This window comes from Crocodylus siamensis, chromosome 8, assembly GCF_052110815.1.
Source record: "Crocodylus siamensis isolate JL-2025a chromosome 8, ASM5211081v1, whole genome shotgun sequence".
NCBI lineage: Eukaryota > Metazoa > Chordata > Crocodylia > Crocodylidae > Crocodylus > Crocodylus siamensis.
Window position 1 is genome coordinate 38,500,413 of NC_143402.1, and position 14,894 is coordinate 38,515,306.

General features: G+C 41.4%; 1 protein-coding gene across 4 annotated transcripts in view; it reads right to left on the bottom strand.

The window, feature by feature from the left end:
• The window catches only part of PCDH19 (protocadherin 19), a 129,854-nt gene that overhangs the window by 108,094 nt on the left and 6,866 nt on the right, over window positions 1–14,894 (bottom strand). The window lies entirely within an intron of this gene.

Here is a 14,894-nt window from a genome sequence, read left to right on the forward strand (position 1 = left end):
CATCAGGAAACATAACATTTTACAATGTAGATTGGAAAATCCTGACAAGCAGTGAGGTGTAAGGGAACTTAATCAGCTATGAATGGAGCCTAATAGGTTCTGATGTGATTGGGAACCTAATGTGCTCAGATGGTAGGAAACTCAGTGTTGTACTTGATGAGGGTATGCAGAATATGCATCTATGATTATTAAGCAAGCTGGCCACTGGAATGTTTTTCATTTGTTTGTTTTTGTTTGTTTTTTTAATCAAATTGGAGCTGGAAGAGTCTGTTGCCTGCTAAGAGAAAGTTATACAAGTTAGGACTGAGTCTTTAATCGAGGCGTTTCTACTCTGCTTGCCACTATTGTGTCCGAGTTCCTGAGAAGATTAAGGGATGTTAGATTTGGCCCACAGAGATTCACAAAGGCCTGAACTAGTGAGAGGAAAGTTCAGAATTGACTATGGCTGAACATACACTTCACAACCTCATCAATTCGCAACATCCAAACACAAAGTAAACAAGGCCTGTGAAATGAACCACAATGATACACAGAAGAGATGGGGATAAGAGGAGCTGTTCACTTGTGCCAGTGTTACTGCTTCCATTGCAGGCTACCTTACGAAGACATATTTCATAGACATTAGGGCTGGAAGGGACCTCGGGAGATCATCGAGTCCAGCCCCCTGCCCAAAGGGCAGGAAGTCAGCTGGGGTCATAGGATCCCAGCAAGATAAGCATCCAATTCACTCTTGAAGGTGTTCAATGTAGGTGCTTGAACCACCTCCGCTGGCAGACTGTTCCAGACCTTGGGGGCTCGGACAGTAAAGAAATTCCTCCTTATGTCAAGCCTGAAACAGTCTTGCTTGAGTTTGTGACCGTTCGACCTCGTCATCCTTTGGGGCGCTCTGGTAAACAGACGTTCCCCCAGATCCTGGTGGTCACCCCTGATAAACTTATAGGTGGCCATCAGATCACCCCTGAGCCTGCGCTTTTCCAGGCTAAAGAGTCCCATGGCTCTCAGCCTGTCATCGTAAGATCTGTTTTCCTGACCTCTGATCATGCGCGTGGCTCTTCTCTGGACTCTCTCAAGCTTCTCCACATCCTTTTTGAATTGTGGAGCCCAAAACTGGACGCAGTACTCCAGCTGCGGCCTCACCAAGGCCGAGTACAAGGGGAGAATGACGTCCCGGGATTTGCTCGGGAAGCATCTATGGATGCACGCCAGCATTTTGGTCGCTTTACTAGCCGCAGCATCGCATTGCAGGCTCATGTTCATCTTGTGGTCAATGATGACCCCCAAGTCTTTTTCTTCTGTAGTGCTAACCAACGTAGCACTGCCGAGCCTATGAGGGTGCTGCAGGTTTTTCCTCCCAAGGTGGAGAACCTTGCATTTTTCGGTGTTAAACACCATGAGGTTCTCGTCTGCCCATTTGCTGAGCTTGTCCAGGTCAGCCTGGATCACCCGCCTATCTTCTGGCGTGGATGCTTTGCCCCAAAGTTTGGTGTCATCGGCAAACTTGGCCAGTCCACTCCTGACTCCAAAGTCCACATCGTTAATGAAGATGTTGAACAGTATGGGTCCCAGGACAGAGCTTTGAGGGACCCCACTGGGTGGGAGGGGTGAAGATGTGCTTTGTTCACCCAAGAATTAGTATTTCTGGGGTTGTTACAGGCATGACAAGAACAGGTTGTATCCCTTAGTGTCTTCCTGAAATTGTATCCAACAGTCCTAGGTTTAATGTTGTGAGGCAAATGAAAGCAAAACCACATTACAAAATTCAGAAAAGCAAAAACTGTATGTGAAAGTCAAAGTCAACACACAATTCTTCCAGATTGTTTTTCCACCCATGGTTCTAGAAAAGAAGGAAGGAAAGAAGCAGGCAAAACTACTATCCAGGCCCCCTTCAGAAGACCCCAGGAAAGGTCTTGGGACATGGGAAAGGAGGAGAGAAATGGGAGTAGCATTTAGATTTAAAGGACAGCTTACCAGCTTCAGAGAAATCTCTGAGGACGTTGATGTAATTGGATCAATTACCAAAAACATCTGCAAGTAAACATCTTCATTTTTTAAACATTCATTTGCTACTACACTTTTTCCTCCAATTCCCCCACCCAAGGTCACAATTATTTTTATTGACTGACTTTAAAAGGGCACCAACACACAGCTCAAACTGCCATACAATATAATGAACAACAGTGTTCCATTATAATCATAACACAGCAAGCAATTGCGATGTCACACGTGACAGGTTATGACTTCAGACTGGAGGCAACAAGGGCAGATAAGCACTTAGTGTCACTGAAGTTGAAAAGCAACACCTTCCTACTCAGCAGAAACTGTTCTCCAAATATACAAGTCTTCCATCTGCCGATTAAAGACCGACACAAGCATTTCCTCCTGCTACTGCTGCAGCTAACAGGGAAGTGGAATGTAGTCTGTTCTTTGTGTATTATAAACCAAGCTAAATCACAGCTGGAGAATCGCTGTTCTTGGGAATGATGGAAGAAGCAAACAAAACAAACCTTGCTTTTTGGATCCCAGACTTTGTCTGCAATGCTTGCGTTTAAAAAAAATAAAAATCATCTTCTGTAACAAAGTCAATACAATTGCCATCGAGACGAGAAGAACCCTGGCACCTATTCTTTTCCAAAACACTGTTCTGTCCAGGGCCACACTTAAAAATCAAGATGCTTTTTTTCAGATTGATGAACAGAAATTACAAAAGACAGTGAACTGCAGAAGAGGGAAAATAATGTTGTCTAGAGTTTTCCCGTGTGAAATCAGCAGCTTGGAACAATGTTACGAGTCTAATGAAGAATTTTCCCCAAATTCTACAGGGTATAATCATTCTCCCCTTAATGTGCATCTGTATACGCCCACCTATGCTAATGACAACCAAGTGTGGGAATCAAAAAGGAAGAACCTACTCCTAGACACATTTCCATGAAAAAAAGAAAGTCATCTTGTCACTGAGAAAACACCAAACAAAAAGTCCCTAGCTACTGTTGCCAGAGAACTGACACAATGATGTTTTGTGCTTCTGTACTCCCTCTGCTGGTTCTGCAGCAATACTTAAATCTGACAATCTCTGCAGCCAGAAGCTGTAGATAATCCTCCACAGGGGGTCATGGAGGAGAGGAGCATGTAAGACAGCTTTCAACTGCTTCAGTGACATCACTACTGCTGTCAGCTCACACAGAGGTAAATGATCAAGACCTTAGCCAGAACATAGCATTTTCCAAACAAAATGGACAATATCAGCAAGGAGGGAGAAATGAGTTCAAAACTTGCAATGGAGTATTTTCCAAAATAATAAAAGTCTGCAATAATAGAATGCTGCAAATGGAAAAACTATTCTTGAATACATTATTAAATGTCACTGAAGTTGGACCCAAGTTAAGACATTCATATCTGAATCCAAATTTGCCCAGGAGCAACCAGGAAATTCTAGAGACAAGGACAGGGAACCAAGTCTAGGTCAGGGTCAGAACCTTCCCAAGTTTCAGGGATGATCAGTGGGGACATCCATCTCAAATATACACAGCAGCTGAATTCTGACCTGTACTACTGATCTGCTAAAAACAGAACTTGGTGACTTGAGGCATGACTTCTCCTGCATTGCAAACAGCACTACCCTACTCTGAGCAGTCCAGCTGCATCTTAATAATGAAGTAAAGTACTATTCAGTATAAGTAGGGATGCCATATATAGCATCAATGTATAGCTTTAGCTACAACAGGTAACTGAGTTTATATAAATGTCTATTATAAGAACCCATGTCTTAAAAGAAGAATTTTGCAATCATTTAGCTTGTTTAGAACAGACCACTTGTTAAAATACCAATCCAATCATTTCCCATGAAGCTACCCAATATATTAGAATTGGGCACATTCCACATTGTCTAGACATACACATGACCCATAAACAACTTTAAAAATGCAACATTCATTGGCTTCAATTGTCAAACACTTGTGTAAAACTTAACTTTAATGTTGTTTGTAATTCAACATATTAAGCTCCTACAAGTGCACACCAATACATTTTAGTTATGCAAGCCAATAATCAATAAGATCAACAACAAAGAATTTAGCTGCATTATAAAAACAGGCAAATCAGCCACTACAGAAAAATAAAATATTGAGTCATACATCGTCCCAACTCATTTAGCCTAATAATGGTGAATGATATTTTCCACGTACATTATTCAGCAATAAAAAAGGCAGAATTATTTGATCGCCTTCTAACCTTTGTGATTCTAAACAATCTTTCTGTGACCCAGATTGACTGAAGGAACATCTGCAAAGCCTTTCACAAAATTGTACTCAGTATGCACCATGGTAGGTCCATAGCCAAAGATAAATGTTATTATTTTAAACCCATCATCCTACTAATAGATGAGCAAACCTACTGCATTAACATTGCTTGCAGATTTCTAGTATCAGTGAGAAAATGCCAGAGGGTTTTAGCTTAATGGAATTTTACATACCTGACTTAGTATGGGTTAATGTAATCCACCAACATAGGAATTTTAAAACCTGCCCTGTGGCATACACCTGCCATTACAAAAGATCATATAATCCTACAAGCTCAAGATCCCCACGAGAATGATAAAGGATTCATGTCCAGATCTCTTGTGGCCAATAAAATGCAGAGGCAGAGACCCTTACTGTGCAACTCAAAGATACAGAAATCAACTTCAATTTCCATGTAGTATTCATTTGATTTAATGAGGGGTTGTTTTTTTTTAAACTTGCAGTATACTGAGCTCTGTCATGGGAGGATATCCGAGATGCCACTGAGAACATGTAGTACAATAAATAGGATGTACGCTTTTCTACTGCAGCATTAGCACTGACTATACCAGCAGCCTTAAATAACTTAACAAGGAAATAAGAACTAACTGTAATTCTTTGTTTAACAAAGGGGATCACTTGAAGACTCGAGCAGGTCCAGGGAGGTGATCCTCCCCCTCTATGCGGCACTGGTCAGGCCGCAGCTGGAGTACTGCGTCCAGTTCTGGGCGCCACACTTCAAGAGGGACGTGGACAATATGGAAAGAGTTCAGAGGAGGGCCACTCGTATGATCAGGGGTCAGCAGGGCAGGCCTTATGAGGATAGGCTACGGGACCTGAACCTGTTTAGCCTCCACAAGAGAAGGTTAAGGGGGGACCTTGTGGCCTGCTATAAACTGGTCAGGGGGGATCAGCAGGTATTGGGGGAGTCCCTGTTCCCCCGTGCGCTGCCAGGAGTGACCAGGAATAACGGTCACAAACTGGCGGAGGGTAAGTTTAGATTAGATATTAGGAGGCGCTACTTCACAGTCAGGGCGGCTAGGGCCTGGAACCAGCTTCCAGGGGAAGTGGTGCAGGCTCCTAGCCTGGGGATTTTTAAAAGGAAGTTAGATGAGCACCTTGCCGGGGTCATCTGACCCCGGTGCTCTTTCCTGCTAAGGCAGGGGGTCGGACTAGATGATCTACCTAGGTCCCTTCCGACTCTAGCTACTATGAAACTATGAAACTATAAGACTAAAGCAATACGTATTTGTCCAGCTGACATAAGGCATAACTGTCTTAAGTTGGGGCTCTGTTAGTTGCTGCAGGAAGAATACTGTGGTCTTTTCTCTAGCAAACATCCCCACAGACATGTGTGTGCATCTTTGCCCGGAAAAAAAAAAAAAATGTAGAATCAAGCCCATAAAGCAACATTGGCAATTATGGGCCTGATTTTCTACCGTACCCAAACCTCCCACTGAATTCAGTAAGAGTTTGGAATAACCAGGATATGCAGGATCAAGCCCTATGTATCACCTATTACCAACATCAAATGTACAAAGGAAGACACCTCACTAGAGCCCCCAATTCATTGTAAATTCAGAGCACACTGCAATTTACATTATAATTACTCTTATAAGTGCATAGATTACAACTATTTATGCTACAAATAAGACCATCCTGTATTTTAATTAACAGAAAATTATTGGTACTCAACTATAGCCTCTATTGGGAACAATATCTAATCATTTATTAAAGCAAAGCCATGCACAAACCCATATGCAACCTGGCTCGGAAGAAGAGAACAAGCACAGCTACCAATGATTAGAGGAAGCATTTGCATGCAAGGAGAGAACAGGCATGCTGGTGGACAGCACATCTGACAGGAGTCTGGCTGCACAAAAAGGAAAAGGGCAATGCACTCTTTGGGCTGAACATGTAAAAGTCATCTAACAATAAAACAGGATACACTGTACTTATGTATGTAGCTGGGGGACTGCAATCCAGCCTGAGCACATACATCCCAGTATGATGCTGACATATTTGAACAAAGATTGATTGCAGTACATCAATTTATATCACAATTGAGGTCAAAGGGAACTCCTAAACCCTAGAGAATAAAATGGCTTTATCTCTTGCTTTACATGTTTAACTAGAATTGGGGTAGGCACTCTGGAAGTGGGAGAAACCTTATTTGAATTGGTATGACAGGGTATACTAAGGAGTAGCCAGAGTTCTTCTGAACAATAGCCAAACTTCTTCTAAAACCCAGAGGAGGTGTTTGTAAAGTTATGCAAAGCAGATCTATATTCCGTCATCACAACCCAGTCTTGTAATTCCTTTGCATCTAGGATGGCCTTTATGCAAAAAAAATACTATGTTTACAAATCACAAAAGTGAAAACAAGCAGGTACTACTAAGACCCACATTGGAAATTATTTTACTTAGGACCATAACTATTCACTTAAGACCATCATCCTGATGCTGTTTAGCAAAGAAAAGCTTCAGAGGAGTTTGTTCTTCTTAAAATTTAAATGAAAGCCCTTATTCGTTATTTTTTTTAATAGTTACCTGTGCTATCTTCTCTCAGCTCAAGCAAACTAAATCTGATCACGGGCACAAGACCAGACAATCAAACTGAATGGGAAATATGTAATTAACAACCAGTTGTACTCTCAGGTGCTGTAATATCACATAAATAAAGGCCTCAAGAGGTAAGAGAAATAAATTTACAATTCTCAGTTCCTGTTTTCCAACACATTCATATGAGAGAGAAGATTTTTGTTTTTAAATAAGATTTTGATGTTAGCAGAAGCTGTTTACACATGTAGGCCTAGATCCTGTCCTTAGAACTGCCCCAGAGGATGTTCTTGTGCCCTTGTAAAACTCCCTAGAGTCGATGAAGATCCTGTCTTCAGTCTTTATCTGCACTGGGATCCAACTGCAGGACTGAAGCATGCCAAATCTCCACACCTCCAGTGTGATCCTCCACAGCTAAACACCTTTCAGGGTCATTTATGCCCAGGGTAAATGAATGTGAACTGGGTATAAGATCAGAGTGGCACAACTTCACAGCCTCTTTATGCAGATTACAAAATGGGTAAGGCAGTGCAGAAGTGACCCTGCAGTATCCTTTTTTACTGATTCAAACTTATTCTGAGAACCAAGACATTTCCAAACCACCAACAAAACAAAAAACACAAACCTGACCACATCATATCCTACTTCCACAGAAAACCACAACTGCCACCTACCCCAGGTATCATTTGGATTCAATCCTACTTCCAGCAAATCTCTTGGGCAGGCATACAGGGCCTTGAAACCTTCTGCAAGGTGGAACAAAAACATAATTTTGGGTGGGATCACAGCTCTTTATTATCAATATAAAAAGAAAACAAAGCAATGTTCAGTTTGACTCTTTTCCCAAGAACAGGATAGCAAGAGCCCCGATCAGTGCAATACATTGTTAAACATGACTGTGAGCTATGCTGTTTATCTCTGTTGCAAAGTATTGACATGAATTTTTCAAAACTGAAAGCTTGAAGGGATTGCATTAGATGATGTATAATTTTGTTACCCTGACCTTAGAATGGAATAAAAAGCTGCTTATTTCCATAATGTTGCCCTCAAACACCATAAAAGGTCATATAATGTATTATGATATACAAAACAGTTCAGGGATAGTCAAGCAGAGGGATTCTCTGTGACTTGCAATTATTTGGCTATTTACATATGTATCATTTTTAAGTGAACATTACACGTTCTCAACAGGTACTGGATTTCTAACACAAAGCCTGAAAGTCCTCCAATTATCCACAGAACAAGCACAAAATGTACATCAGCAGCGCAAGCTACATTCACACCACCTTTTACCTATGTGTTTCAGCTCTGACCAGGACTGTCTTCCAAGGTCTGTTTTCTTGCTGTCTCTGTCCTCAGCCTCTCTTACAGAGGCTGCCAATGATAGCATCCACTGCACCCACAGGCACTATGAAACAACTCCCTGTTCTCCAGGAACAAGATTGAGATTTCCAACACATGACTCAGCATGCACAAAACAAAAGTCAGGTGGTAATGATTCAGTCACTACTAACCTGTGCCAGAGACAAAGAGGTGACCTAGAGGTATAAGTGGATGTATTCTATTAGCAATCCCATAAATCAGCTGGACGTTTGATTCCCCATCAGGTACTCTTGGTGAGGTTTTTCTATCAGACAAGGCTTTCTTATCGCATCAGAGTTAAAAAGCAAAACATCTACTAGATATTTTTAAACCCACAAAAGGGTGAGGGGGTGGGGAGGTGGAGGAAAGTGTCATTATCTAATATTAAAAACATCACTTGCTTTGCCAAGCTTTTAAAGAAGAATAATTGCCATTAACTATATGACACAAAAAGAAAAATTCACAAAAATGAAGACACACTAATTAAAACAGTGGCTTTTGCATACAGATCTCTGAGCAAATCTGAAAACAGGGCTGAGTTACAGTGACCTCCCAAGGAGCTATCAAGGCCGCCATCATTTTGCATGAAGTTAGTCTTCTGACATACTGAAGATCACTGCCAATGATGCTTTAATTATGATGGTCTCTTAAAATAAGCTTTGTTTCTACAGCATGGTACATCTGAATGCTGGAAATTTATTCTGCTTAATTTTTTATTTAGTTCTATACATATAGTGTTATTCATAGGTGAACCAAATCTTTTCAATTATATAACATGGTTTCCCTAGTGTTATACTAAAGCAGGGCCCTTCACTTATAAATGGCATGGCTTGTAACAAATTGTTTGTTATACCAGACAGTAACTGATTTCCACAAACCAAGCATATTAAAGTGAGTACATTCATTCTGGTTGTAACACACAAAATGCGATTATAAGAGACACTTTGGGGGCTTTTTGAGGCTAGCACAGAAAAGAAGGATAAGCTAGAGGGAAAGAAAGAATTGTCAAGTAGAGAATGACAAAGAGAAACAGTAATGCTGATTTTATTTCCTACAAAATCATATTAGTTGCAAGTCAGAGAAATTTACCTTTGTTAAACACAGGAAGATATTCACAAGGAAAAAATAAAACAAAACTCTCCATGTGACCTGAAAAGAACATTCATTTTGGTCAGAAGACTGTCAAAAAATGTATTTAGAAGCAGTGGGGCCCAGTGCTGTAGCTTCTGCTCACAAAGGTAACCTTTAAAACCACTCATGCACAATCCTAATGAAGTCTAAGCAAGCAGGTATTATTTAAAGGTTAAGGGAGTAGGCTACCAGTACTCATACTTCATGAATACTAAGAATGCCTGAGCCCATTGCTGGTGGCCACCACCTTAGTAAAAAGTGGCCTCATTCTGCAGTAACAGCAGCTTAGGATGGCAGATTGCTTAGTAAGGACTAAAACGATGCTGTAATTCTAGTGTCCTGTTTGTCTAGTGAGATGTGCGCTATTGCCCCATGCAAATTAAGTCAAATTAATGCAATAATAAATTTGAAGCTGCAAATATCTGACTCAAACTCACTCTTGTGGCAGCATTCATACAAGTTAGGGCAAGTGAGCACAGCCATAGTCAGGGGAGTGCGGGAGGGTGCAGGTAGAAATCAGACCCTAACTCTTGAGCATCAGATTTGGAAGGATTATTAGAATCAATGGCTGCTCCAAATATAGCCTTTTCTATCAGGCTGATATTAAACTAGTATCAAAGCAAGACAGGAACTGATTTTACAAACTCTTAATAAACCACCACAATCCCAAAACAGTTTCATTCTTAAATTGGGCTTCCAATTGCTAGAATGCAAATGTTCTCATGGCCCCTTAGCAAGACAGCTTTCACAGCAGTACATATAGGAAGGCCCATTTCAATTGGCCATTGATCTCTAAGCACAGTTTCCAGTAACATTCATATAGAAGACTCTGGCTGGACATACGGCCCTTCTAGTTTCAAAGTTTCATTTCTCCCCAGGCTCAGCAAGGAGAAGAATAGTGATCACAAGTGAGCTTCAAGAAACTAAGGAGCAAGCTGGGTGCAATCTCCCTTTGACTGGGAAGCTTCCTTCCCAAAAAACATGGCATGCTCCCCAGCTATAGTGCAAATGTACATAATCTCCCAGGCCAGACCCTCATTCTTTTCATTCACTCTTACAATAGGTATAAATCAACACTTCACTGGCCATAAGCAGTATTTGAGTTACGTGCCAAAATGAGCTGACCACATCCACAACCCTGCCAACACGAGCCCAGAATAGGCCTTTGCAGCTGGAACTGGGGAGGGCCTCAGAGTTGGATGATGTGGAATGAACTACGATCATGGCAGAATTCCAGGTACCCATTCCCACCCCCAAAATCTCTCTCGGCAATTATTTTTCTGACAGACAATCTGAAGTAACAGTTTGGCACAAACATAAGAGTCTCTCATTTTTTTCCATCAGATTAAAATTCAAATCTCTGCAGACACAGATGTTTGTCTCCTTCCAGACTAAATGGACAAAGGTAGGGAGCACAAACAAATTCAATTTAACCAGCATGACACTATATACACAGCCCAGATACCTGCCACCATTTGTAACTATGCTACAGCAAAAGTGGAAATGTCTCCTGAAGAACATTTCTCTCCACAAACAACTCATCCTCAGGGACTTTTATTTCAAGGTTCTTAACTGTTAAATTAAATGAGCCTCACATTAAAGACTGGCTACACAACAAGCTAATCCAAAACTATTCTCTGCTAGGAAAAGGGTTGTTTTTAGGAGACATCTGCTTACTTCTCAGACACAAATGTTTCATGTCAAATAGCTTTACTATTTACCTCTGTACTGTATCTTGTATCAAACAATGCTGTGCCTTCCCATCACTACAACAAGGGAAAGTCACATTTAGGTTGAACATTAGTAAAATTTGCCTGACACTGAGATCTATTAGGCTGTGGAAAAATGTCCTAAGGGAAGTGGTGGAAGCCTCATCACTTGAGACATTTGAAACTAAACTGGACAAAGTCCTAGTAAATACACTGGCAGGAAAAGTCCTGCACTGAATGAGAAATGGGCTGCATGAGATAATAGATCCCCCCTCCCCCAACTAGGATTCTCTGGTCTGAAATTTGAAGTAACTGGACAGGAACTGCAATTGTTAAACAGTTTGCACCCACGGGTGTTGTAATAACATGCTTTTGAATGATAACTGTTAATGAACAATAATTCCTATTAATAAAATAAGCTTGCCTATCACTGCTGTTCTGATGTTGAATGATTGTGTTCACAGCAGATCCACCAAGACTGTTGCAGTGACAGCTTCAGCCTAGCGATCAAATGTTGCAAACAGGATGCAATGGACAGCGAAAAGGAGTACATACCATATACAGGAGAACACAGATCTCATGGAGGGGAGAGAAAGCATAGCTACAGATTAAATGTAGTAGAAAGGTGGGCTCGGGGAACCAGGCTGCCCTTCCACAAATGCTGCAGTCTTTTTAATGGTCTTTTGTACTATTTCTGAAAAGTATGGACTGAACTTCTTGGGTCCTCCAGAGTTCTAGTATGCCCTTCTGCCAACTGAGTCACAGACACCATCGTAATCACCGCCCCACAACAGCAGCTTCCCTCGGGGACTTTAGAAAAAGGTTACTGTTTTTTCAAACCCAGTTTCTCACTTTGGCCAGACTGCCAATAAGATTTCACTTGGGTTCAGTTTCTCCCCTTCCTACTTATTAATGAGGCACCTCTCCTGCCTTCTTGCAGAAAAAAAAAACAGTGCAGAAGGGAAAAAATAAATCAAATATTTCTACAGGTCAGGTGTAGCCAAAGGTCATTTCCATCTCTCACTTCTGGATCCTCCTTTCCTACATGACATGAACAGTAGCAGTATGACAATGGCCAAGAGCATACCCAACAATGACTGGCCAGCCAGGAAGCCCATGAAAAACCTGGCCCAAAGTCATGGTTCCTGAACTAAATCTACAGATGGTTTCCCTTTTAATTGTGCTTCCCGATCCCGGCTAGTGAAATAACTGGCAGCCTGACTTTCCAGACTTTTTCTGCCACTCACTTCCATCACCATTTACACTGACCTGGTTCCAAGAAGCATAGCAAAATGAGCTCCTGTTGATGTCTGTATTCATTAAGCCAGAAGGCTTCAACACAAGCTAGTTACCTGTGCAGGGCCAAATCCAAAACCATCACATCATCAACAGGCTCTGGATGAAGCCCACTGAGCTCATGCAATGTCCAGAGAGCCACTTGTTCTCTGGACAGAAGTGGAAAGGTCTTTTAACTGCTAGACTTCTACATGTCCAACTGATGCTGAAGTTAGGAAGAGAAACATTTTATTTCTTAATATCTCTATGGGTTTCATCACTTCATGTTCCAATAGCTTTTAGTACATTAAACTCCGTAAGTGAAGGGGGGGGGGGCTGGAGTTGGGCATGAAAGGAAATGTAATTCCCTCTGCCAATACCTAAGTTTCCTAAGAGAAGAACCCAGAATCTATAGAGTTGGGGCATCTTTATGGAGATTTCCACCTAGCCGGACCCAAAGCTTAATGGCAATGCAGCTGCACTAGGGAGCAATTTGTGCAGAAATGGATTCTGGCTGTGACTATTAACTTTTTCAGCTGAACTCTGATGTCTCCCCTGACCTCCTCTTCCCCAGTGCTGCAGACCTCCAGCTGCCCACCCACAGTTCTAGCTAATGCCACCCACATGATGGATTTTATAATTAAATTTACTCTGAAATACTGAATCACACACAGTCTCAGTGTGCTCACAGTACGGCTCACCTACTCTGCACATGGAAGCTGCGGTAGAGTCCTTTCCAATACTCAGGGGTTCTGATAGCCTTAGAAAGACTGTACTCAATACCACTTCTGAGATCCTCCTCCAAACAATACAATTCTCCAGGTAGTAATTATTCATGGGACATTGCCCCAACAATACTAAAAGCTTTTGCTTACATGCAACCTTGAAAAGTGCAGTTTGAACTCTAGGGTACTCTGAAGCCCCAATTTGAACTCTGAGCTGTAGTCAGATGTTTCCCAACAGCGATGGGAACCCTCATAGTCACCTCCTATGGAGAATTTCACTTTGTCTCAAACCTGCCCAAAGTTCAGGGTTCAAAGAACCTTTGTTATCAGTTCTCTTGGTCAGAGGTAGACTTTAGTCAACCAGTTCAGATCCAGTATCTCCAAAATTCAGAGACATTTGGATCCAGAGTTGATTCAGTCCTTCATCTGTATATACAGTAAAAGATGTGAGCTATTATATACAAGTCAATGCCAATGCCATTTAGGTATAGCTAAGGATCTTGATTATAGCTTTCATACTAACACCAGAAGTTAAATTGAGCTTTAATTCTCTGGAACAGTGCTCTATTACTTTCGCTGTACCCTCCTAATTGCATTTAGACTCTCTCTCACTTCCAGCAGCTACAGGCTGTTACATTTGGTACTGGCTCTGTGTGCTTGTGCACTGATGCAGAAGTTGCCTCAGCACAGCAGAGAAATGGGTAACCTTGAAAGAGCAAAGCAGTAAGATGCCAAGTGAAAGTCTGGAGCTGCTATGACAGGACAGATGTGGAATGCAACCAGGCTGGGAGAAGGGAAGAAAATATGATCCATCAAGGAGACCCAGAAAACAAGCCAGGATCATCTTACAATTTTAAACTACAGGTCTCCTTTAAAACTCTGCAAATGCATTTTGCTGAAGGACTCTGACCATTCCACATCAAAAAGTGTTATACCCCTATTCAGAAGCCAACAAGTTATGCTTTAAAAGAGCCTAATTTTGTAGTCCTTATATGCTAAAATATCAATGACTTCCTGAAGTTTTTGTATTAGCAAAAATCTCTCTGATCAGGCCCACTGACATCAACTGCTTTAAACAGGTCTTACCAACTGACAGATATTAAAGCCAAACTGTATTCTCAGTAACAGAAGTTTCAAACTGGGAGCTGTTCCACACAGTCTTCAGTGAACTTGTTTTGCATTTACACCAATGTACTAAGAGCAAAGCAGAGTAGGCCATAAATATTTTAGCTGCTTTTCAAGCTTTGTTATTCTGTTTAAAGTAGGAAACATGACACTCGTTTGATTGTTTTGCTTAATAGCAAATAATAATTCAAAGAGAAACAAACAAGTAAATGATACCTGCAATTTGCAGAGAAAACCGGATGAAAGTGGAGGGTACTAACAAGGATGGCCAGGATTAGAGAGGCTCCAGTTTGTTTCCTGGCAGTTACGGAAACACCATATGGATCAGTGGTCTGCACTAACTAATACCACATGCTGAGGCAACACAACAGGGTAGGCTAGAAGTTGTTCAGCCTCACTTAAAGTGACAATCCTAGGGCATTTTAAAAGTGGCCCCTCTACTCCCACTGTGCATTGCTGCCATAATATCAGTGACAACATAAAAAGACAAAAAACCTTCCCAAACCTACTTCTAATCATAACCAAAGTCAAAGCATGCTGTTTCCTTAGGAGTCACCACCTTTAATCTAAATAAGTGAAATTGATCAAAGCTTCTTTGCCAAGAATAGGAATAAAAGAGGGCCCAATCCTGCCATCCTTGCTCACATCAGCAGTCCTGTTGACTTCTTGTATACTAACTTGGATCAAAGTCCTGAAAGCACAAGTTAGAAGCAAGCCTCTGACTTAACTTTTTC